The sequence below is a fragment of the Cygnus atratus genome, chromosome 3 (assembly GCF_013377495.2).
Source record: "Cygnus atratus isolate AKBS03 ecotype Queensland, Australia chromosome 3, CAtr_DNAZoo_HiC_assembly, whole genome shotgun sequence".
Classification (NCBI taxonomy): domain Eukaryota; kingdom Metazoa; phylum Chordata; class Aves; order Anseriformes; family Anatidae; genus Cygnus; species Cygnus atratus.
The window spans coordinates 120,488,519-120,515,919 of record NC_066364.1 but is presented as its reverse complement, the minus strand read 5'-3'; the positions used below and the strand labels follow the sequence as shown (position 1 = coordinate 120,515,919).

The 27,401-nt window shown below is 38.2% G+C and overlaps 1 pseudogene; it reads right to left on the bottom strand.

Annotated features, from left to right (window-relative positions):
• LOC126913117 (ovochymase-2-like) overlaps nt 1-5,770 on the bottom strand; it is a 29,623-nt pseudogene extending 23,853 nt beyond the window's left edge.
• Nucleotides 5,771-27,401: the final 21,631 nt, after the last annotated feature.

The window sequence follows — 27,401 nt, the reverse complement described above, 5'->3', positions numbered from 1 at the left end:
TCAGTCAAACAGCAATTAGATAAATTCTTGCATATTTTTTCAGAAACATACTAAAGATAACTGTGTAGCACATTAGCGTGGACATGCTGCCAGTGTGATGTCTGTACTTCACATCACGTCAACATGAGGACACAAAAGGACCACACTCCATGTTCCCGTTAAGTCCAACATACTAAGTCTAAAACTCAGTATCACTGTGCAGCTGATTTCAGTGAGGGTATCACTGCTTTACCAGTGCAGAGGCGAAACCAAGTCCAAATGATATGGTATTAGAGATGAAAGATTTGTCAAAGTAGATTAAAATTCCAGGAGCAAGAAATCCTAAGGTAATCCATGTATTTGCTCTTGAGCAGTTGATGAGACAGCTTCCACTATCACAGAAAAGTGGCACATAACCATGGTCTACGTGCTCTTGACCACACTTGGTCTCTGTGGCTTAATAGCTTATTTTCAGGACCCAGTATGCAATGCAGTCAGCCCAGGAAGAAGCAGGAAGCAGGGTAACAGCCTGCAGCTACTGGTTTAGACCAAGAGGTCCAGCAAGAAAAGAAGAGAAAGGCGAAAGAAGCATGCCCAGAAAACTTTTTGTGCCAGAACTGTAGAAAGGCAGATTTTAAAATTTTAGGGGTAATTCTCAGACTGAAATCAGAGGAGGATGGTTGTTTTTTTGTTGTTATTGGTGTTTTTTTTTTTTTTTTTTTTGGGGGGGGGGCAGTAGATTTTGTTTGTTTGTTTGTTTGGTGAAAGATGACAGAAATTACAGTCTCTACATTTAAACAGGGAAACGGAGACAGAAAAGCCAGAGAAGAAATCTGTAATGGAGCCAGCAGACAGTTCTGTTTTTATCTCACACTATCGTAGTAACACAGGAATACAGGAAGTACAAGGAAGGTCAGCCCAAGCCCACAGAGCAGGCCATTTAGTAGAGATGGAAAAGTTAGTAAGAACACTGATAAGACAAAATATAAAATTGTTTATTTATAATTAAAACACAGCCCCTTTCAGAAGCATCTGCATTCATATTTATTGCTCTAGTTTCCACACATTAATACACACACAGTAATCTCCATTGAAACTGAAGTGGGAAGTGGTGCGTTCTGGCTTCAGCTCTGCCATAAGGTGGCAGAGCAACACCATTTCTGTCATAGGTGTAGTTGAGCTACATCTGACAGTCTGACAGTTGCTGCAAACACGCAGCTATGAAAGCATCTGTAGAAAAAAGTTGTCTCCCTCCTGTACTGCTATTGGTTGTGCAAGACCAACCTCATTTAAATCCAGTGAAATATCTAAAGTCATGTCAGACTGATCAGAAGTCTCGTTCATAATCCTCTTAACAGACTTTCAAAGAGTCAGTTCTAAACTGTTTCCATGACAGCAGAGAGAGCTTGAAGAAAACCAAGAAGCCTAAAATGCTATCTAATCAAAAGGAAAATTACTACAAATAACAGTGACACAATCAACACAGCTCTTCCTCCATGATTTTTGCATGGCTTTGCCAGTTTTGTATCTTACCCATGCTGACTGCAAGTGACAGTCATTCCTGAATCGTTTCTCCCCTTGACAAATCTTAGCAGGATTCATCCTAGCACGTGGATAATCCTGGCATGTGGATATGCACTGAAACAGCATTGTCCAAGTTTTCTGGAATTGTTTAAATTTTAGCTAGCTTAAAATTTCCTAACTGGATTAACATGCTTACTTTCCCACTTCCGTAACTAGCCCTCTGCCTCCAAGAAGCAAAGACGTGGCAAGCTGCTTCTACCACTACAACCACCTGCAGTATTTTCTGCCACAGGGCACTCACTGCTTAGGTATTATCAACCAGCAGTGGAACTACTAGTTCTCCCTTTTAGTGAAATGTGCTGCGCATGCTCTGCTGCGGTACATACCACACAGGAGGATTAAAGAGGGGAAGTACAAAACCCTTCTAACGAAGCCAAGGAGACAGATTCCCTGTCTCTGCAGTAGTAGATGTAGCTATGAGTACAAAGAAGGAAATTAGAAGTCTGTCTTACAAGGTATCAAGCGTTTTAAGTCTTTTGGATATGTAAACACAACAACTGAGGTCTTTGCAAAAAGAATTGTGGAGAGACGAGGCAAGAACAACCAGCAGCAAGAACTGGTATCTGGGATGAAGTCCAGGTCCCTGCTTTTAAAACACGCAGAGCTGAGACTTCGGGTCTGTTACACACTGGGTAAGTGTCTTAATGAATGTCTTAATGAATATCTTAATGAATTCAAGACAAACAGTGGTCTTTCTTTGGAAAGAGGAGCTTAGGGAACACTAGAAAAAGCATTTGAGTACGCCGAGGCTGCTGAACAGACAGTAAATACAGAGAGCTTCCATCAAATACTCTGGGTGCAATATGAAAGAGCTAAATACTGCAGCTACTAAAATGTTTTGTACACCACAAGTGTGATCGTGCATGCTGTGAAGAGATGACATGGATGTACAGCCATTCCATCTCAACCCTGCTTTGAAGGGGGTGAATTTCAGCTGTCTCAGCAAGATTTGGCAGATGACAGAGTTTGAGGGTGTAAATTACTGCCGTCATAACTGCAATGACAGGCCAGAACAAGCTCCAAGCAGCACATGGCAACAAAATGATCATAGGAGATTCTTAATAGCTTAAGAAAATCAACTTTAAAGGAGTTCCAGTGCTGATATGAGACCTCAGTATGATAAAAATTGAACCACATCACCGGTCAATTCTGTTAAAGCACTAGAGTCAGAAACTGAAGGCCTTTAATGAACATCACAACGCTACAAAAACCACATTATGTTCAAAGTGGCATTTGCCTTTAATCAGCAGATGTGTGATATTCCACACAATCAGCAATAGTTTACGCGCGCAAAATTCTTTCTACACAGAACAACCGAAATATAGCCACCTAAGGTTTAATGTCAACCCTGTCTTCAACTTACAATATTTCTGGAATAATGCTATGTGGCAGTAGGAGACCAGTTTGTACATTTATTACGAGCCCAAAACGATGTGAATTCAACCAATACAGAAGCAGTTTTCAATTAGAATAAGCAACTTTTATTCTTAAGTTGATCTTAAGGAAATAAAAACTAGAAGAGGAGATAGAACAAAAACACCCACAAATTCTGTACATGCTTGACTTACACTTCATTGCCACAGGGGTCTGCCACACATTTGTGAGCAGCACCATGCTGATCATGCAAGATCTCTGGCCAATTCTACAAAAAAAAAAAAAACTAGACAGCAAATACTAACTCCTTACAGATAAACAGCTGAAAAACACTGAGTGGCAGTGTTTCTTTTACAACTTTGTGCACAATGCAACCCTTCTCACGTAAGAAAGTGCCATGTCAAGGCCCTAGAACACTGCAGCTCACAAAACTGTGGAATACTGTAGTTTTGTGCCACTACATGCTAGGTTACATTGAATTACAGTACATCACTTGCTGCACTGTTCCTTGCCCTAATGCAATATGCATAGGATTAGATCACTAATTCATGAGTCATGAACTTTCTGCCTTGTTCAGAACAGAGGTAAGCTATAGCTTTTATTTTCTCATTCAACAAAGAGTGTGTATATACATATATATATATATATATATATATATATGTATATATATCACTCAAACTGCGTGTGTACATGTGGGAATGGATGAACGGAAATGGGATAGGCTAGATAAACCTGTAACCTGAGTAAAGCAAATTTCAGTTAAGGCACATCTTAAGCTCCAGAGTAAGCAAAACCGAAAAAGTTTCCTGACACTGAAATCATATGGAGTTGAAAACAGCTGGAGATGTACCAGGGCTGTGGGATAAACATCAGAAGACAGCCAATGGAAGCACTGCCATTGACATTCAAGTAGATATTACAAACAGACAACCCCATCAGGTTAGCAGATTTTGCATGCTTTTCTCCACCAAAACAAACAGAGCCATTTTCTTCCCACACTGTTTTGACTATTTGAGAGTTCTTCCACGCACCTAATACATTCTTTGGAGTCCTGAACTGTTGCCACGTGCAAGAAAGCAAACCAAAAGGTTTCTGTAGTTTCAGCCCCTCATCTCACCTTGCCAGAAGGATTCCAGGTTTAAGACCATGAAGAGTTAATAATTCAACTAGTGTCCAGCATTTTCATTGTTACAGGCAGTAAAGAATCATGCAAGAAACTACTGGTTACTTAACAGATGTGTTCACTGTGAGTCATTTCTAAACCCAAGATAAATCAGTGTGTTTGACACTGCTGGGCCACAGAGCCTATCCTATGCACTGGATGCAACGCTGAGAACAAGAAGCTTCCAGTTACATTCCAGTTTTCTGTGCTTTCACAGACCTTCACTTGTGAGCTGTGTTTAGCCTAGATTCTTCTACTTCCTAGAAAAAAAAAATAAGCTTGAAATGCACAAAGCAACTGTTTAAACTTCACAAATGTGCAAAAACATTGAGAACAGGATCTAGAAACACTTCAGCTTAAAGACTTCTTAAAATTGAGATTTTTATTTTTTTTTTAAGTTAAGTTACCCTCCTTCATTCCTCACATACTCATGTTGAAATATCCAAGGTTTCCTGTACAAAACCCGATTATTAAAGGATACAATTAAACACAGCCAGAATTTCATCTCTCAGAATTAACTTTGCGTGAGTGGCCACTGCAAAGGTTAGAATAGCACAAATGGCTAAATTAACTTAGAATCAGAGAGAAGAAAAACCCATCAATTCAGAAACACTGTAACATCACTCTTATGTTGCACGTCATTTTACACACATTGACCATTTGATCACCCAGAAGTGTCAATATCCCAAACTCTCCAAGCTCAGAGGCTAATTATCTTGACTTCTTATCAGAACAATCAAGCCCACAGAAAGCTCCATTTTGTCACAGCTGGAATACTTTGTGTACACAAACTCCCAGCAAGCACTGCAGTCTTCACTAACATGAAGTTCTCTATAGTAGCTTATGATTCCTCGAGTCACGGAAGATACTTGCAGACTCACTGTTTGCTAGGCAAAGTCATCTGCTGCACTGTGGCTTTATTCAGCCATCAGCCTCAAACAGCATTTGAGTTGCGCTGTTTGCCTGCTTGGTCATTTTTCCTCCCCCCTCTATTGGGAAAGTTACCTTTAATCAGAACAATCCTCTTCCCCAAAAAGATGTTTAGTGTGCGCATGTGCATGCACACAAAATCTTGGAAAGGGCTGGCTTTGCCATATAAAGTATCCGTGATGCAGAATCTGTGTCAAACCTCTCAGAAGACCCTACTCCCTCTTTTGGTTCATGATCCTGCAGTTGATATCAGTGGCAGCAAAATCAGGCCTGCCCAAGTTCCACCCTGAAGGCAGGCAGCAGACCTGGAGTTTACTATAGAAACAGTTTTGTAACAACAGGGGGCTTGGAGCGACGTCGCAAAAACATAAGCAACTTGAAGCCAGACATCCGAATTTCTCATCTCTGCGGAGCAGGACATTCACAGTCATGCCAGCTGTTAACAGTGTAAGTATTACCATGTAACAAGAGATGAACAGGTATGAAGCAAAAAAATTAAATACCTGTCTCAAGGTATCCAACACCAGGGAATTCTGTTACACCAGGGAAGTCAGACAACAGTCTTAATACAGCGTTCCTACTGCAGTGGCTGACTGAACCGGGCTGATTTTAACACACATTTTCAAAACAGCACGCAGTAATTGCCGTTGACATGCACTCAGTCTATTTATCACTGCTTACCTAACAGTTTGCAGTGCAACAACAGTCCACTGTATGATCCCTGTTTTAAAACCTCCTCCTCCTCTGGCATGCTGTCTCAATTCGAATGAATTGCCAGTCCACAAACTCACTGAAGCAACAGCATCTGCAATATCATTATTGGTGTATCAGCACTTTCACTCAGCTTCTGCTTAGATGTACTTAAATTGCTCTAAAAATTAATCATAGAATACAGCTTCTACAGAGCTGTAGGAAAAAGTAAAACTAAAATGATACACACAGACAAGGTGTGCATGTGCAGTTAGTTACAAGCTCCCAGGTTGTTTTCATTAACTGGCAGCAGGAAAAGTGCCTTTCATGGATTGCAGCTGAACTTGCTACTCTTCTCTCACCTTTCCATTTGTTGCTACCTGCTTAAGCACGTAGCAAATGTTTTTAAAATTCTGATAGCCTCCATGCAGGTTTACTTACTAGTCATCAAACATTCAAACCCAATGGTAAATAAACTAGGGCCTACATATCTTACTGCAGTCCAAAAAAAAAAGTAGTTCTTATCACTTGCAGCTTTTAATATTTCCAGGCTCTATTGATACTTTGTTATTCAAAATTCAATTGTTTTGGAGCAGAACTTACCAACATTATATGCATCACTGTCTCTATATGCAATAGCTAATAATATATCATAAAAATACAACGATATGGTCTAAACTGCATACTACATTTAATATACCTATAATGATAAACCTCTTAGTTCTGTAAAGCAGTGAAAATCCTCTCATACACCTTGCACTGCAAACATTTAAGACTTTGCTAGAGATCAACACTGAAAAGCCGTTCCTATTTGTATACACATGCTTAGAGTTCAGACAAAAATAAGGAAGTCATGTATTTTAGAGGATGATTTTTATTTGGAAATACTTAAGTTTGGGCTACTATTTTAGTCACTAATGACGTGGAAATTGTTTAATTGAATTAAAGTTAGAGCTTTCTGCCAAAACCACAGTACAGCAGGTATTGTCCATACAGTGCTAAACTTCAATTTATTTGAAAAAATACTGACTGTATAGGTGACTTATTGCAGTACTTTTAAAAACCTGTAAGTGATGCATGTCTGCCCTTACAGTCTTCTGAAGCAAGAGTCTTTCCTAAAGAGGTTAACTGCCAGGTAAGAGAGATCTGGGATCTGTTTCTTACAGTTTCCAACAACTAATCTTCACAGTCATTCTTTTATTCTAACGGAAAAAAGGTGAAAGAACAGGGATGTCAGAAAATCTACTGTGATAATCTTACAGTCCGAGTTCATGAAGACAATTATTGTGTGTTGCCTCCTTAGAACACTGAACATTGCTCTTCTGGTATGCTTATTAATGCACGCAGTTCAAACTGATACAGCAGTTAAATCTAAGCAGAGTGTACCAATTAACACCACACGTATGCGAGTTACTTTAGCTCCAAGCAATCCCAGCCTGTGCCCAGAAGTCTGTTGATCAAAACCGACCGTACAATCCAAATTTCAATTACAGCCTTTTAAAGTTTTATCTTCCAACAAATACCTTATTTTGGCAGAACAGAACTAAAAAGCCCAAGAAAAATCATCCAACAGCAATTTTAGTAATGAACTACGATTGAGCAAAATCAGTGTTTGAAATAACTTAGTAAGTATTTACTTTCAAAACAAATCTCATATTGTCCACCCTAAAAGAACAACAGTAGAAATATTTTAAGAGCTGATTCATCATCCAGCTTCCATTTTAACTCGCATTTTCCACTTCTCCTTTGGACAAGTGAAGATATTACCATGAGCTATACAAGTTGTATTAATCCAGTTGTATAAAATAACACTTTTTCTAACCACTTCCCAATTTTTTCTTTTAAGCTCCCGCGCTTCTTACTTTCAAAAGGTGGCAGGGCAGAAGGCTTTACAGGAGTCTTGGGAAGTAATTTCTGCAGTAAAGGTAAAAGGCTTCTTTCCCTTCCTTCGCTTTACATCAACATACTGGAGATACCAGGTGACAATCTGTGCTTCCCTCACACTTCAGTTCTGATGCCCCCAGTAAACTAACAGTTAAACAAACCTATTAACATTTTAACATCTATTAATTGTGTATGCTTCAAAGGCCTTCTTTAGAAGATTACTGGCAGGGCACATGCTTAAGAGTATTTAATTCTACATCACAACATCAAGTCAGTAGCCCAGAAGTTTCAAGTAATGCCGTGCCCAGGCCAACTTCGTGTTTTCTCCTCAGACCAGAGGGTGCTCCTTCATACAACACAGAGAAAGGACACCAGACTAGTGCAGTTTTGATACAAGCCAGGTATCCAATAGTTCACACAAGTTACCATAGACACTGTATAATTAGCCTTCTAGTAAAGCAGCTAGGTTTTGAAAACAATGTTTGTTTCCTCCCTTATTTCCAAAAATAGTCCCTGATAGAATAGCAAAACAGAAGCCCTGAATAAAAACAGAGCAGAGAAGAAACTGGCCATATATATGTTGTTCTTTATATGCACATGCATGAATATTGAGATGAGACATGCACCCATTTCACATTTTGTGAATTTCTTTCACTCTATCACCAGTGACAGGACCCGTGGGAACGGTGTGAAGCTGACGGCAGGGGAAGTTTAGGCTGGACATCAGGAAGAGGTTCTTCACCGAGAGGGTGGTTGCACACTGAACAGGCTCCCCAGTGAAGTAGTCACTAATTTAAGAAGAGATTGGACTGTGCACTTAGTCACATGGTCTAAACTTTTGGGTAGACCTGTGCAGTGCCAGGAGTTGGACTTGATGACCTTATGGGTCCCTTCCAACTTGGGATATTCTAACATCAGTATTTTTCTGGTGAACTACATCTCTGCAGTCCAAACTAAGGACGTTGAAGCACTGAACTGATAAAGGACTATAAAGGAAGTCATTTGCAGTCTATTTATTAGGACAGTTGAGAAGCTCTACAAAACCCAAAATCCATTAAAAAAATTTGAATGCCAGCTAACACAATATAAATTCAACAGAAAAAAAAATTGCTGTCAAATCAAAAGAGCTATGCTTGCCAAAAGGCCTGCATTTGAGGACAAATGCTTTAATTAAACGCAGTGAAGTGGAGGAAGCAAACAGTCATTCTGGAAGCAACTGTTTACAAGCCAGCATGGAGGGGCATGTCCATTATTGGAAAAGATAAAGAGGCAGATCAGCGAGGAGTTCACCGTGGGTCAGTTCAACCAAGCTGTTATACAGAAGAACATCTCAGCCTTTTTCTGTTCTCTCCTTGTACAGAACCAACACTCATTTGTGCTTCTGCCTTACCTGAAAGCCTGTGTCCATCTCCAGATCAAGCTTCCTATGGAACCTTATGGAACTGCTGATGAAGACAGTAAGCAAAAGCTTCTAAAAGTGATTGAGAAGATGCAGCAGCAAACAACCTTGAAAATCACGGAATTAAAGGAATGGGAAGCAAATTGTGCAGAAAGACTAAACAGATACTTTCAGTTGAAAGCAGTGGCAGCCCATTCTTTCACCAGGACTGGAGGCTCAGGTGGGCTTCTTGTTCCATAACAGAGCCCCAGGCAGTTAATTATGTGCAATGCCTGTGTCTTTTTACAAAAACAGATGCTAAGTACTGTTCTAAACTCTCCCACCTGGGCTTTTTTTTTTCAAGGCAATCTGTCCATAACACAGGAGCTATCCAATGCTTTCATTGGTGGGAAGAAGAATTAAGAGAGATGCCCTGAAAGAGATTTCATGCTTTAAATATTATAATCAAGATGCAAGTCATCATCCTCACTTATGTTTTAACAGGTCTTGAGCAAAACATTCAAATGCAAAAACATTCACAGGGGTGGTAACACCACCTCAGGAGTTAGAAAGGTGTATTAAGTATTAATTAGTGACAGTGCAGTGACACTGGCTTTCCACTTTGCATGGCTATTCTAGTGTGGTTTTTTTTTCTGCTCTCCCCACCACAGGTGACTGAAAGAGATGGCCTTTTCAGGCAAGCTATCTTACCATGACATTGCATATCCAGCTTCATATCCAGTTTACTCTAAGAGATGTAAGACATAAAAAGGTTAATTACTAAATCTGGATGCCAAGCACCTGTGAAGCTACCATGAGTGAAGGGAGCATCTGTTTCAGATTCCCCATTCAGCTTAATATGCCAGCTAAAGTGATCACTGCTGGCGCACAGGGTAATAACTTCTGATATTTCCAGAAAAGAAAAACAAGAAGCACAAAATCTGAGTCTACAAACAGAATGATTAAAATGAGAAGATTGTTTTTTCTTCTAGAAGAAAAGTGTAAAAAAAGTGTCAAGGACTGATTTCTACCCCACCCTCCAATACTTACTTTCTGGTGTTGGGTTTGTAAGGAAAAAAAACTAACAAAGTAACAGTAAAGTTCTAGTTGAAAAGAAAGTTGATAGGTTATTTGATAGGTATTGGCACCATGTTTAAAGAGAAAAGCACCAACTGCTTACACATTGTTTTGCAGCTCTGAATTTTTCCAGTATTTCTCTTCTATGAAGTTGGGTTAATGAGCTAAAAATAGTTTTTAGACATAGCTAGTTAGTATTTCCTACTAGTGGTTTAACTCTCTCTCCATTCTAATAGCGGAGACTGATCTAAAAGTGGTATCACTTAACATTTGTAAAAGTGAAGTGTTCTTTGCCTCTCTAACCAAGGTTTTTATAAAGAAAGCCTTCATGGAATACCGTTGGAAAGACTATAAAATATTTTCAGCAGCCTACTATTCTAATTTCACGTTATTTCATACTCTTTGAATGTGTATATATAGATGCTAAGCACCTATTGGTTCTGAAATGCAGAAACTACATGGCACACAAAACAGCACTGAAGTAACTAATTCATCCAGAAACTGACTTACTAGCCTAAGAGCAGCACATTCCTATTAAAAATGAATAGGCTTGGTTTTAAATTGGAGTCAAAGAGTGGAAGTTACATTGCATGTTTTTCTTTCCAAATCAAATATTTAACAGAGGAAAAACACAGGTGTCACTGATAAGGAAAGATTAGTTGTAGCTTAAAACCACACACATGGATTGAAAAGTAGAGGGATCTGCTCTGTGACCATACAAGTGTATAATTTAGACTGATATTTGTTATCACAGAGTAACTAGAAGTCTTTTGTTTGTTTCCAAGAGTCAGAATTTAATATTCTTTCTTAAAGAAACAAACTGGCCAATTTCCCAATGTGTTCAGTGCCTGGAATTAATGAAGTGTTTACAATCAAAAGCATAAAATTTTTAATCTCAATAGCCCTAGCACTATGGCTAGGGTCAGTCAACTGAGTGGGTGGCAAGAGCATAGGAACCAATGGTAGAACTTGAGTGGGGGAAGGAACCAAAGAAAGACAAAAAAAAGCACCCCCTCGGAAATGGGAGAGTAAAAATCCAACACAGAAGCAACCTACGGGCTTGTTGTTTCGTACAGTATGATATAGAGACAAGTGATGATTGTGAGTCCTAAGCTATATACTGTTAAATAGTTGATTACAGACAAGTGCTCTGACAAACAAACAAACAATGTAGTGGGAAATGATTTATGAGTCCTTCAACACAGCATTAGAAGAGAGGTCTTTTACTTGCAGTTTTGGAAAAACATCCCATTAACAGTCAGAATAGCATATGTTGTTGATTCACAGTTTACTCTGTGAAGGCTCATCAGATTCAGGAAGGATTGTGCTGTTCTGGCCAATATTAGACTTGAATCCTTTTCCTAGTTACTATGCACAAAACTCTGAAAGTATGTGCTGTGTGCTTTATGCAACAAAAAGCATCTCTCTGATGAAAATTGGGAGGGCCTGTGTGAAATTGAAAAGGTAAGATGGATTTGAAAGATACAGGCAAAGAAAAAGCTAGACTAACAACTGAATAATTATACTTACCTATTAATTTACAATTTAAAATTTAAGTGCGTTGAACAAGATGTCTTGAAAGGACATGAAGCAAGAAAGTGTACCAGTACAGCAAATGGATCTGGAAGTGTCCATTCTTCCTGCTAAGGACTTACAGTAGATACCAAGATGTCTTGTTCTAGCCTACGCAATTTGTTCAAGATTAGTTAGCTCCTTGAAGTACATGACATTTTTAAAGCCCATTTGAAAAGATATTGCATAGCAGGGTCAACATGTGTTTGAGGAACACGACTGCTGCCTTTTATGTCATGTAAATAAACTTGCAAGAAAGTTTCTATGCCATAAATTGCAAAGATGATCTCAGCTTCCACAGACTCTGCAGGCTTCCATGCACTGTAAGCAATATTGTAAAACAGGATCTCCTTAGCTGCTGTCCCTTAACTTGGAATGACTACTGTCCTAGGAGAGTATATTAAGTGAGAACCTACTGGATGACAGACTTACTCAAACTAAGAGTTAACTTTGCTCTCTGATTTATCTTCTTGGACAAGAAGCTTTATATACAATGCAGATTACGATCTACGTAACAACAGTGTCAATACAGCCACAACACCACATCCCTATTAAAATGAGAACAAATACTGACAGTTGAATGATGGAACAGTCTTAATACTATTTCCTTCCACTTCCAAAGGATATATTTCTCTCCACCCTGCAGTATGACTGCTTTGAGAAGACCCTGTTTATTTAAGCATTTGCCTTATGATTCTGAATCTCCTACTAAGAAAACACCTATAATAGAGGAAAACTCATGCCTCCTACACTTCAGATTTCTTGAATTTCCAACCTAGGTTATGTGTCTAAAACAGTAACTATTTGTGCCTCTAGATATCTCAAAATGCTTCGTAAGAGAGATTCAATACTAACCTTTTTAGCTAAGGAAAAGACTGCCGTATCCTACTAAGGAAATCCAGTGCCTGGGTCAGAAGTACCCTAGTTGCTTAGATCCCAGACATATAGCATCCCTTTTCAGGAAAGTATTGTTCTAATGAAAGATAACGTTTTGTACAAAAAAAGTGGAAAAATACCTCTCTCAGTGTAAACATAAAACAAATGTAGGAACACTAAAGACATTAGTTTCATGCAACTGTACTACCATATGCTGAGCTAACCATACTAGTTTTACTGTTTTTTTTTTTTTGGGTGGTGGTTGGTTGGTTTTTTCCCCTCCTCTGCAGGCATCTAGAATTTAGACTTAGCACCCTCTCCACATCCAGAAGAACAAAGCCCTGAAACGCACATGAACCTGTGCTTCACCGGGCCTTTGTACCACAGCTATTTTTATGAGCACAAAGGGCACGAGGGCATCTCCCCACTCTAGCAAAATCTCAACTACAAAAAGAAAACGGTTGACACTGGAGAAACAGGCCCTCCATTCCAGACAGCTTGTCTCAGTCTGCAGTTTTTGCACACATTACAACAGAACCTTAGGCCTAAAAGCAGTAAAAATTACCATCAAATATGCACACATCGATAAATTGATGCATGACAGGACACATTCTCAAAATAAAGCCACAAATAACTGATTTTCAGAGAGAATCGTAATGAAAACACACATTGCTAATGTTTGATGTTAATACTGGGAAAAGGAGTTACAAGCACTACAGTGCTAAGAAATATGACTCAAAATATATGACTGTTTCTACTCAGTAAAACAGCAATTACAAGTCGATGAGATAATTTCATCAGAAATGACAGGAAAACAGATCAACTATCCTCAATAAGTGATAAAAATTTTAGGTACGTGACACTGTCTTGAATCTGGATTAGGGTAACATGCTACTTAAAGTTAATCAGTGGCTAAGCATTAAATAATTTGCACTGAAGTGCAACTAGTAAAAATCAGACTTTTGTCAACAAAAAACAAGCGTACAAAGCTACTTTTCTGACCCTTCTCGGTAAGAGGCTGAAACTGCTGTTTCTACAGTACAGATAGAACTGTCCCATATGTCCTTTGTATGCCATACCTTATGAGCCAAGAGCAATTGAAGATTTAATCCTTTTCCTACATCCAGAAAAGGTTAATCAAGCAGTGGTTTTTAACTTTTCACTTCCTCAAAGAACCTTATGGAAAGTTGATAATGATTTCAGGATAAAAGTTCATGCTTTAAATTTTTCCTTGTGTCCATAAAAAAACAATTAATAGGTCTTGCTTCTACACCAGGATATTTTTTTTTTTTTTTGGAAGTGATTGTAACTACAGAATTACCATCCTGAAAAAAATAAAAAACCAGATTGAAATTAAAGGCTTGTGGTAATAATCGCTATACTTGCGATTAATGAATATAGCTGAATTAAGAGCACGCACATACAGAAAAGCCATTCAAAGCTGTCACTGTTCAATATTCCAGAAAAGCCAATTGTATAATTACTATCAGTGAGTCATAGTGGTTGCAAAGGCAAAGAAAGCCAAAGTATGTATCAACTATGCACTGAAGCTCCAAGACAGCATTAGGGAAGACAAATATCTAAAAAGCAGCACAGGGTTAAGTTTTAGGTCAAGATGACAGAAGTAGCTCAGTTTGGTTAAGTCATTTTGGTTAAGTAGCCTTTTGTAACTTGCAATCATCTCCAGACAGAAAGGAAGACAAAAGGTGTCTGAAGAAATTCTGAAGAATGCTCTAGAAAAAGAAAGCAAGAAAAACCTAGAATTTAAAGTAAAGAGTGAGACCTGCCCCGACTTTAGTGTTTAAGTTTACAGTTATAGTATATATTAAAAATTGGGGTAGGCAATTCATATTAGCTCCTTTGGAGCCGTTTTAAAAACTTCTGTGGATTTATTCAAATACACAATGAATGCCTCCAAACAAATCTCACGTATGTCAGCACGGAGTTGGACAAACAGCAAAACACATTTTAATGCAACCCACATTTTTCCTGAGTAGCCCTTCTCCGGTTACTGTTTCACTTCTTTTTGTCTGCTCAGCAGACTGTGAAATACGTAAAAAAAAAGTATTATGAACAGTTATGCTTCCCAGCACTGTACAGAATACTTCTCAGATTCAAGTTACCACTATCAGCCTGTACATCGTTTTTGAAAATACATTATGTAATACTGTACTACACAGAAAGGGCAAAATATTTAACAGCACAAAACATGAGGGATAGCACCTTAAGGTTGTTATCCATTAAGTTTGAGGATTCTGAGAAATTAACATTTTAAACAGAAGCCAAACAGACTAAGCCACAGCATTTAGTTAATAACAATGGTACTTTCCTCTGCCTCACCACAAAATGTAGATGCTACAACAGCTGTGGTTGCTTGCAGTTGTTGAAATGGTAATCCACAAGCTACTGCTAAACTACAGTTCTCTTTTAACTCAAGTGAAAAAGCACTTACCTATTTAAGCAAAATTGAAATTGATATTACAAGTGAGATGACAGTAACAGTAAGGAGAAAACTACCTGAAGTTCAAGAAAGTTTCCATGACCATGCACCACGTGTTTCGTTATCACCTCATGAAGATTTAATTTTTTTACCTTTTGATTATTTTGGGTTGATTTGGGGGGATGCTGGGAGAGAAAGGAGGTGTTGTTGGATTGCTTTTTTGATTTTTAAATGCAATTTTAGCCATTAACTTCATTTTCCAAGTCTCTTGTAAGGGAAAGAACATGTTCATATATATGTATATTAAGACAGAATTTATACATTTCAGATATTTTCCACAAATTACACTAAAACCATGCAAAAATACAACAAAAAACACTAATAACACTTATGGGATTTGTTTATTTTTGGTTTACAAACAAAGGCACCCAATATTTGTTTGTCTTATAAAAGCTCACAAGATTTAGCATTTGTTTCCAAATGTGTTCCTATAGCAGAAAAAACATTACAGGAAAAAGCAGTTTTTCCCTGGTCCCAAATTTAAATACCAGTAACTGTTAAGTGACCATGTTGTTTCTTGTTTCAACTGCTTCTCTTATTTAACCAATTAGAATACCTTCTGTAACTTGCTAGTCAGTATAGTGAATCAAACTTTCTCTATCAAAATAAAGTTGAAGTCTGTTTCTGACCAACATCCATTACGTGCAAATACTTAAGAAATGCAATAAAACAGGGTCCTGATATGGAAATAAAACATTATCTTCAGATAGAAATTTCACACACTGACCACAAAAAACAACAGATGTAATAAGTGTGACACTGAATCTACTGTCAATTAAATAGAATGACTGATGAGTTTAAGATACCAATAGTCAACAGATAACCACAACTCAAAAGAGAAAGGTGGTTTCTAAACTGCCAAGCGTTTAAAGAGTAGAGGTTAAGTGTCCTTACTTAATTTGAAGCAATCCTTTTCTTCAGTCACATATTCAACAGAATAGATTCCTAAGTAGCATGGATCAGAAATAATCAATTAATTGGCTTCACAATTCCCAGTATTAACAAATCAACATTAAAAGTATCACATGTAATGGTGATAAAGAACAAAAATTCTAAGTCAACTGCTTCACAGAAATAATTTTCAGAATATGATGCATGTCTTTTTGCAAACTTCAGCAACATACCTAATGTATTTGTTAAAGTATAACATCTTCAGTCACAGAAGCCATAATTTATTTTCAGCCACAGTCAGGTCTCTCACATAAGGTGTGGTCCTGGACCATTTAGGCTTTCCATCGCTAGCTTCATACATATATATATATATATATATATATATACACACATATATATACACACACACACACACACACACACAGGTCATTTTAAAAAGGAATTACAGTTTAACTACTTACTACAGAATACTTAGCTTCAACAAGGAAGCCATTATCTTTTCAAAATGATATACACCTGCATGAAAGGTGTTCTCTTTAAAATAAGTTTCCACAAGAATGGCAAAGTAAGTTCTTTACATGCTTAATTCAAGTCGGACAAAAAACTACCAAGGGCAAGTATAATGTAGCTCCTGTGTAATTAAGTCATTATTTGCCTTTCCAAGCAGATTCAAGAACGTATTCACATACAGTATAAATTGATTTTAACGAACAAACACTGGACAAGGGTGCTGGTCAGTGCATCAGTAAGAGGAACATCACAGTGTTCTCAAATAGAATTCTGTGCAACCAGAGCTTCAAGGAATCTTTATGTATTGCCTTAAACTGGGACTCAGGCTTTTCTTACAACTTGTTTTGTCTGAGTTTTACCTACCAAAACAAATTACACAGAAAAAAACAGTTTAAATCAGTAGGTTTAAATCTGAAGAAATCTAAGGAATAGATGAAAAACTGTTAACATGTTTCAAATTTTGAAGCAAGATGCCTCTTGCTCTGCTTGCCCAGCGAAACAAAAGGGTTTTATTGGGGCAGAGAGGAGAGAGTGTTAATGCCTTGGTCTATCCATGCATCAAATTTCATAGCTCAGAGTTTTTGAAAAGCTATTAATTCATGAAGTATTTGCTAACATTACTTAGAATTTAAGAACAGGTTTCTCTCTTAATGAAAGCCTACACTTCATCCAACTACAGTTACCAGTAATGTAAGTATCAACTAGGCATAATAAATTTTTTTAAAATACATTTAGCTTTTGAAGTCAGAAATGTAACTATCAAGTGCTGGCTCTGTATTCCCAACAAAAATCATTAAAAACGAGGACGGTCAATGACTATTTTCCCCCCTCATGGTAATGTTCCCTTTTATCTTTTCAGTGATTTTCAGTTCCCTTTTATCTTTTCAGTTCTCCTTTTGGAAAAGCAAATTGCTCATGCTGACAAACGCAAATAGAACGGGGCCAATTTTGAGCACAGAACTGAATCACTGAGTGCATTCCGAAAACCAGACAGGACAAAAGGCTTTTCCATAATGAAGAAGGGAGATTTTTTTTCCTTTTAAAAGCAAAGTAGTCACCATTATGACCCTACTTTGAGAAGTGAAGAATCGGCAGAAGTAAAGACAAATATAGAAGTCCTCCAGTAGTTTTTCCAGGAGATCCACCAGCATTTATATACTTCTGAAACTCAAAATCCTTTGCAGTTCTAGGATTTCAAATAAATAGGTCAATAAACTAGCAATTACTATGACAATATTTACCTTCCTCAATGTGGTGTAAAAATTAAAAGAAAAAAAATAAGGATGTTAAGGCAGATTTCAATCAAAATGTTCCAAATTGCACAGTTATGTTGGTCAGTGGTCTAAAACATTCTCTCCCCAGGTCAGTGAATTAAAGTTATTTAAATGCTTGGCTAACGCCAATTCAGACCCGCACTTGACCGTTTTATTTTCTATGTCTTCTGGAAATATACAACTAACATTACATCTACCATACCATATATTTTGCACTCCAATTTAAGATGAAATTATGCTTTTACAAAATGTGAGATGACTATGTTACAGGCTTTGTGTAGTTAGACCACCGTATGCATCGATGCCCTAGTGCTCAATTCTCTTCTTCAGTATCTCGTAGTACTGGAGGCTCTGAAGTACGAGAGGAACTTGTAACACAGACTAACCACAAAGTACCAGATATTTCTTGCCATTTGTGATCTTGCAATAAAGATAAGCCAGATCAGGATCACAAGAACTGTATTGAATCCATAGCGTATATTCCTTAACTTAAGTGGGGAAAAGGAAAAAAAATTTAAAAGCCAAGGTACCAAGAACTTCAGGGAAAAGAACATTAAAATAACTTCTAATGTAGAATTTAACTTGTTCATCTATTCATCTCAAGATACTTTATTAAAGTGGTATTAAGTTAGTGCATTAAGTAAGCTAGTAAGTTGAAGAACAAGCAGAGAAGGCCTTTTCGATTGTTCGCTGCTCAAAGAGAAACGTGAAAATTCAGGAATAGAACCAGCCTTGTAGCTAACTACATATACAACTGCTTCACAGTTGCTTGGTAAAACCTTTCAATGCCAAGGTCGCGCACACTGGCTCACCTCAAGACAGCCACTCACCCAAAACGGGCTAATTTCACCCTAGCTCCCTTCCAAGCATTTAAAATTACGTATTTAAAATTATGTATTTGTAGAAACACCTATTACTGCTGACAAAAAAGTTTAAGATTTTTCCAGCCACAAAGTTCATAGTCTCCATGGCAATTTTAAAATCCCTCCGTCGCAGAGAACTTCCTTCTTAATCCTTTAAGGATTAGGAAAAAGGAAGTGCTGTTTTAGGGTATCTGTGATTTTTAGCAATCTTCTCATGTGAAAATGGAAGCTCCAAGATGACTTGAAACCAGCATTTGCTCAGATTTATTAAAAAGAGCATGACATCTTTGGTTCAGTAGACCATGACAATTTGTACTTGAAAGGCAGCTCTTTTTAAGAAAATACTCACTGGCCTTATGTTGCTGTACAGGCATACTGGGTGTTATTACCGCCAGGCCTTCCTTTACATAGGATGACCAGATGCCATTCCAATATAAGACTATTTCTCATGTTATTTTGGCATGATCCTTTGTACAAAGAATGGCACTTGTGTTCAGCGCATTTCTGAACTGCATCTAAGTCCAAAACTAGAAGGGGACACCTCTTCAGCTATGCCCGCCATTGTCAAAGATTACCATCTTTAAAGAGTATATTTGAGATTTTAAATTTATTCATCTTTTTTTTTGTTGTTTTTGTTTGTTTTTTGACAAGAGCCACATCATAAGAGAATTCAGGAAAAATGCAGTCAAAGTAAACATACAAGGATATTCACTTAGTCCTCTAGATCCCTCACTTTTTTCAGTCTTTTTTTGCTATCAGCGTTAATTCTGTTGGTCAAGTCCTTGTCAAGATTCAGAATTAATTAATCTCTGAAAATCCAGAAAGCCTTCATTCCCATTAAAAATTGCCTGCAAATGTAATTCAGGCTTACAACACGTCTAGCTGAAACCCTTAATTTCTCACAAATTCAGATTACTTTGTTGCTATACCATGTGTATATTACAAGCATGTATCACAGCTGTGTCTCTGAATATGCTATTGTAAGGTTAACACTGGCAAGTTTGGCCAAAATTCTCACTGACATCGTGCCATGCCAATCTCTTTTGAAGATGGCCTAGACCACTTCCCCTCAGGTTGACAGCATAACAGATGAGCAGTATTGCAGAACAAGATAAATTGTTCTTTTTTCTTTCTTTAAAGAGAAAAATCAAGAAGACCGTCTTTATGAATCGCCCAAGAATAAAACAAATGGAACTATGCCAGTAAAGTTCTGAATAATTACAATGCATTCAAACTGGAGGAGTTAAGCCACAGATAAGACGCTAAGAGACTTCATCTTACAGCATCAACATCAAAGTTTCCTGCGCTGAGGTGCAAAGTCCGTGACTGTTTACTTGCCTGCTTCCAGCAGTCATGTTCTCAAAAGAAACAATGATTGTTGTATGAAACCACCGTAGTTGAACAAACCACTCTGACCCTGTATTACTGCGTACCTTTTTGACGTTCCAAAAAGGATACACAAGTAACATCAGAAACCTGGATTCCAGTATACACTAGTGATCAGAGCTATAGCCATAAACCCAGACATACTAGGACTACTAATACAGAGAACGAAGCAAGATCTACAAATGAAAGAAGAAAGATGGCATCTGACTAAAGCATTAGAAAACGCTTTAGACAACATGCCTGGATAGAAGAACTCTGGTGGAACTAAACAAGTGCTATTAAGAACAGTATATTATAAAATGGAAAAGTAAAACTTGACAAGGACAGAGAAACAAAAATAAGATGCACGCTTACTTATTCAAGTGTTTCCGAGCTGCAGGGAGGCCAGACATTTCTTCATTCAGCACGTATTTCTTTGTTCCCATGCAGTAGTTTTCCATGTATTCTGCCCAATGTAGTTGTCGAACATCAAAATTAAAAGCCTGCATAAAATAAAAGCTTTCCACTATTAACTGCCACGAAAGTCAATCATTTCTGATAAAGATGTAAAGAAAAGTAACTACCTTTCTATCAGATTAATTTCATTGCAATGACAATTTTTTTTGTCCTTAATCATAAGAATGATTCACATTTAGATCCGTCTGTGACCCAACCACCAGCTTCTCATACAATCGATCTCCTGCAAATTTCAACCATTCCATGCCTTATTTTCCCTCTTCAGTAATATTCTTCCCTCAGCTTCCAAGTGCACTAGTTTCACATTTCATCTGTCTGTAAAGAACTCTACTCTAGAAGTAATTATTTTCTGTTGTTTCCTTTCCAGCCAGGAAATAATTCTCACATGCTATAGAATAAGCACACTGCTCTGTACCAAGTTCACTGATAGAGATGCAGTTTGTTTAACTGTGCTTATAGTTGTACCACTATGTTTTAAAAAGACTCATAAGAATATCTACTGCAGAAGTTACTACGGTACATTCACAACTTCAGTTTCTCACTGACGTCCGTTACTTCATCCAAAACGATACTACAGCAGCCAGTTAAGTCCCGATAAGGACAATAAAACCTCTAGCTCACAGCTTCTGAACAAAATACTTAAACGTTGCTCTGTAAGAACCTGCCTAATATGACCGTTCTGTGAAATCGCAAGCTACTACAACAGCTTGCTTACTGCTTCTGCAAGTTTCACTCCTCTGTTGTTCCCAATCCCTCCTAGGTTGCATGTTCCCACTAAATGTCTTGCAGTGCTCAGAGTGATCAGCTCAGACACGTTAAAAGAGCAGAAAAAAAATAATCCATTGAGCAGAGATGGGAAATCCAATGCTTAACTACTAAAAATACTGTATTTAATGACATTTGAACAAGCCGATAGTGAAATTTCACCAAACAGGGCAAGTCAGAAATCAATTACAGCTTACGCTATGAAATGTAGTTAGTAACAATGAATACACAGTTCCACTGTGTTTCAGAAAATAACATACCTAATTCTGGAAAAACTTCAAAATCTGGGAGGGGAGGGGATGGAACAGGAGGAAGAGTAAGATATTTCTGATGAGACATTTCGTTCACTCTTACTCAGGTCCTCTGTTCAACAACAGTTTTTGTTCTTCCTCAACCACCTTCAGAACTTTTGTCATCCTGCTTCTAGGTACACTTCCCACTGCACGGGGCAGTTTCAGTTCACAGCGAGTGAGAGAAGTTGAGGACGTGTAGCTGTATTGCCAAAGCATGAAAAGCACACACAGGAGTTGTCACTAGTTTGAAACACAAAAAGCAAACAAAAAAGCCCCTCAAAACATACCTCCTGTTCCTCAGAAAAAGGAGATAGTGGTCAAGAAATAAAGCCTTGTTTTACTCATGATGCAGGTAAAACCAGTAACAGCTTGGCTACTTGGCTGACATACAGGGCAACACCTGATCATGTACGATCAAGCCACCCTAACAACCATCTTTTGTATACAGCCTCCTTCAAGGGGTCCTGTCCTTCTTCATCTCTGATCAGATCACTGATCCGGCTTACAACACAGCCCTGTACAGACACCTTGGTACATTCAAATGGCTGTGGCAGGACTATCCAGAACTGAGTTAGTACCACACTTAGTTCTGCACTGCGGTAAGCAGCATTCTGACTCATGTCATCTTAGAACAGTAAGTTTGTATTTCACGTTCGGTCTCCATATCACACAGCTACTTACCTTTTTGTCTTCAGGGGTTAGCTGATTCATTAGCACAGTCATATTTTCAGTATTCCAGACCCAAGAATTGCTCGTAAAATATTCTAATAACATCATGGCCTATGAAGACATGATATTGTTTTCATCATCCTACAGTCCAAGGAATACAATGAACAGGTTACAGTGGTAAGTATTAGTTCAAACAAGTAAAACAATAAGTTTTAATAACCCCACACCTCTACTTCAACACAACCCATCCTACTCTGTATCCAAACCATGAAAAAAGTTATTAAGATACAGAACTAACCTATCAGTCTAAAGCGAGATGTTACTGGACTTTAGCTGTCCAATCTTGATACGAAAGCAGAACTTACTGGACAGCTTTTTTTTTGTTTTTTTTTTTTAAATTCTACTTCCCCATGGAACATTAAGTTTCCTCTCTAAAAAGAGCGGCCAACAACAGGAGACAACATTTTACCATCCTTTCCTTGTAATTTAGGACAGTGATACTTAATGCTTTTCACTTCAGCGTAACTGAAGCATCTAGCTGTACTGAACAATTTAACTTGATGAACGTGTTTAAAATAGAGTCACACAATGCAGAACACAGCAAGGGAGTAAGTTTCCCTAACCTTCTGGCACACTGTGCAAGGCCACATCTCTAAGAAAAGAAAACCCATTTATTATGGTCGGTAAGAGACCAAGCCTTAGAACCACCAGAAATATACAGCTTTGCCCCATTGTCCCTACTGTTACTGCAGCAAAGAGCAGGATCTATTCAGTGGGGCAGATAAACCATAGATCCTGCTAGTTGGGTGATCAGTGCCAGGCTACTTCAAAATATGCAGAAATACCTTCTGTTATCCTTTATTACGCAGGGGTGACAACTCTGTAAAAATATCACTTGGAGTACAGAGAAATTATGTTAGAAGGATCAATTTGGGCAAGTTTCCCTTTGATCAGAATACCTGAAGTAGACCCAAAAAAACATGAGTTATCCACTCTTAGATGAAAGAATTTCCTGTTGTGAAGGTGGGAACTTTGCAAGCGTTACAGAACTACAGACGATCACTCAGCTTTAGTAAGTACCAGCTAGTACTTACATGGAACGCTATTATATTTCTGCTTATGGGGCTTGAGCTGTCTCCATCTCACAGAATTGCTTCCAATTTGATCCTCACAGCAGGGCACAACGGTCATTTTAAGCAAAGCAGAGGGGCACATAGGAAAAGCAAAGAAAGCAGAACAACCCAGCAGTAACAGGAAATGGCTTTCTGAAGCTAAGTTTTGTTCAATAACATACATAGCAGCAATATAACTCCCCGATTTTTCTCTGAAAGTTGCCTTGGTACATTCGTACTTGTAGGGGAGACACAGCACAATCCCATAAACTCTTTCATTACAACATATTGACTAACATTAATGACTGCTATCTCACTATCTAATGGAATAGTGAAATTGCCTCTAAGTCTCATGAAACGGAGTATTACAAACGGCCGAGACCATTGAAAAAGCAAAATGTATTTGAAGTACAAAAAATATGAACACTTCCTTAAAACCTTCCACAGGAGCATACTTAAAGAACTGTATCCCAATTTTAGACCATCAGTTAATTTCATCTGAAAGCATCTAGGAATGTCTACTAACACCCATTTATAGTCTCCCCAGCTGGGCAAGTTGGCTGTATGGGAGCTGAGTTGGAGTTCCTCTGATTCAAAAAATAATTAAGAATATAGACTGTGTCCAATACATATCCTGTGCTAACAAGGCTGAACTAAACACCCAAAAAAAAAGGAATGATCCTCCAGCAACTGTCTTAACAGATGTAAGTCCAAAAAAGTCAGAAAAAGATAAACTTGCAAAGCAAAGAGCTCACTGGTCAGAAGAGCCAGAAAGACCACTTAGCAAAATGCCCTGGATAACAATAATGCAAAATAGGACAAGGCAGCTACATGCTTAGACTCTTCTGTGGATGCCTGTCCACTGACAGTCTTAAGTTTATTTAATGTAGTTGAACTTATTGTGCCTCTCCGCTTTGTTATGCTAAACTGGAAGAACAGCTGGATTCTAGTTAGAGTGCCTAGACTGCTTCAATACAAGAAAACTTGCGTCCCTGCAAAAAACTAAATGGTGTAAATGAAAAATCTGAGTAAGTGTAGATTTGGAGCTTGCTACCGGCCCCTGACATTATTTTTAGCTCTTCTTTTTCTAAGAGTCTCTAACATTTGCAGGGAATCCTGCTGTCTCTACTTACAGGTATGGTTTTAGAACACAGATAAGCTGATTTAAAAAAAAAACAAACACATGCAAACCAAGTGGCTAAAGACAATTCTTTTACCTCAGCTGCAGATTCTGTCTCACATTGGATTTAGTGACTGGCAACAGAACCAGCTAGTTGAGTTCATCATCAGAAAACACTGTTGTTTGTGGGTTTTTTTTTTTTTTTTTTTTTTTTTTTTTTAGGATTAGCTTCTCATTATATCAGCCAAAACAAATCAAATGCCTCTACATTCTCTTAACTGCTCGATCCGACACAAGGGAAGTGAACATGCGGCTAAGGGATGGATGGCAGCTTCCTCAGTGACAACTTGGTAGCCTGCACTAAATCAACATGAAACGATGTTTCCCTCTCCCACCCCCTTGGCAAAAGAAAAGGAATTATGGTGACAACCTCTTATATTCAGAGATGTCAGCAGCAATAAGTGTCATTTACTGGACACTTATTCCGGCAGACGAAGTTTTGTTAGAGAGATTTTTCTGACTTCAATAGCACCACGTTCCTCCTGCAAATGGGAATACAGATGACAAAGGAGAATGTGAAAAGTATGTAATGAAGCTTTCTCTCTCAGCCTGAAATTGATATCTACACTTGATAGCAGTTAGCTACAATTCTTTACTACCAAAACTATATATAACCAGTCAGTGTAATATCAAACACTGCATCACACCTTCATAACCTTAGGACAGAAAAATCAGACCTGCTGATCGTAAGGAGCTGAACACTAGCTGCAGTCAGCCAGTCAGTGTGACAATATGCTAGGCTTTCACCTACACTAGGTATAATTTTGCCTCTACTAGCCAGCCCTTATTGTCATTAGCACAAAATACACACAAAACACAACCGATCAAGAAGCACATCACAGAAATTAAGTTTTAAGCAACACACTTAGACAAATCAAGTATCCATAAATCAGGTGGGCATGTTTCTGTAGCAGACAAAAAGTAACCTGGCTTAAGGTTATCACCACATTTTCAAGTCTTACACCATCTGTTTTCTCTAGGCTAAAGAGGTCTGAAGCCAATACAAGATATCCTTCAGAGGATCTGTCTCGTTAATACACAAGTCTCTGCATAAGCACTAGAGACAGTTGGAAAAAAAAAATTAAAAGATTCCTCCTAAGGTGTATGATACAAGTATTCACATTTGTAAAATGGTAAGTTTTTATTTAGCTGTAAGTTTTGAAGTGTAAGACAAGAGGAATTCTTTGTTTCTAGCAGCTCTGTTGTTCCTGTAAGTGCAGAACTTTTTTTTGCAAAGTATTTGCAAGGGGAAAAAACCACAGTCATCTACTCAATGAAAGCACACTGTTCACTCATTTCTGGTTCGTACGACAGAGACTATGTCAAGGGTGCTTCGTGTTAAGCTTTAAGAAGCTTTAACTGAAGCAATCTCTTCATGCCTCCCTGCACTCATCAGCTCTACCTCCTCTTTAGCTTTCTAAGAAGCAGTAACAGAAAATGAATTGCTGGAGAAACACGTGAATTACAGCTTCAATATTTCATGCTACTTTCTGTTACAGAATCACAGAATGGTTGAGGTTGGAAGGGACTTCTGAAGATCATCTGGTCCAACCCCCCTGCCAAGCAGGATCACCTAGAGCACATCGTGCAGGATGGCACCCAGGTAGGTTTTGAATATCTCCAGAGAAGGAGACTCCGCAACCTCTCTGGGCAACCTGTTCCAGTGCTCTGTCACCCTCACAGTAAAGAAGGGCCCTGTCATATTCAGGTAGTACTCCCTGTGCTTGTTCTTCCAGAGTAATTGGAAAGACCTGCTGGGTGTGTATTTTCAATGGCTTTAAGATTTCAAACGTACTGAGCTGCTTTTGAGAAGAGATGGTTCTGCTGTGATAAGTCCTGTGCAAAGTTACAGGCAAGAACTATGCCTTATGTTAGACAATTAATAAGCTTTGCTATGCAACTAAGTACATACAACAAGCTACTGACAACACTGTCAAACTTGTACAGTGAGAATTATCACCACTATTTATATAGAGGCACGACACTACAAAAGTCTACTTAAGTAGTTTAAAATATTAATCCTCATTATGACGTTCGATCCTTATTGTACTTGTTCCATCTACAAAGTTCAGAAGAGTTACATGCATTATTTCTTCCTTCATTTTCCTTAACTCTTACTCAGAGAATTGTTAATTTCAAGAATGTTTCACTAGATGCAAAAGCAGTGAAAAACAAGTTCTCCATCTCACTAAAAGTTTTATCTACTTCCACGAGTACAGTGTACCAGAACAATTTCATATTGCATAAAGATTTCAGTAGGTTACGTTTTCAAAAAATCCATACCCTTCAATAGAAGGGACTTTTTTTTGTTTGGTTGGTTTTTATAATTGTGAGCATATTCATTTAGTTCTAAAGGGTTATAAAAACCAATTAGTTCTATTTGCTAAGAATTTCTCATATAGCGACGGTACAATATCCTGACGGTATGACAATAGTGCAGTTCAACCTACGCGGCAATTTCACTGATTAGTTTTTCCTACGTTATATGCAATAAAGAGCCTAGAAATGTATTCAGATTCTTCACAGAGGGCAGGCTGTAGACCAGGTGAAGTCAAGTTAGCACAATATTTGGATTTGCTTGTGCTGATTTCATCATTTTTTTACTACACTGGTCAAGTTTTTCTTGCTAAATTGTGGTGCAGAGAGGTCACATTTTAGATTAAGCTAGCCCTTCACTCAGAAGAGCATCAGTCCAAACGCTTCTTAAACTCCGACAGGCTTGGTGCAGTGACTACTTTCCTGGGGAGACTGTTCCAGTGCGCGACAACCCTCTCAGTGAAAAACCTCTTCCTGATGTCCAGCCTGAACCTCTCCTGCCGCAGCTTGACACCATTCCTGCGGGTCCTATCACTGGTCACTAAAGAGAATAGATCAGCGGACAATGTAAACTGGCTTAAGTGAAAGGGGATGTTAGGGAAGATACCATCACGAAGGATACCTTTCTGACTTCCGGGATCAGTCGACGGGCTGAGCCTCTCTTCCCCCGCATTGGATGT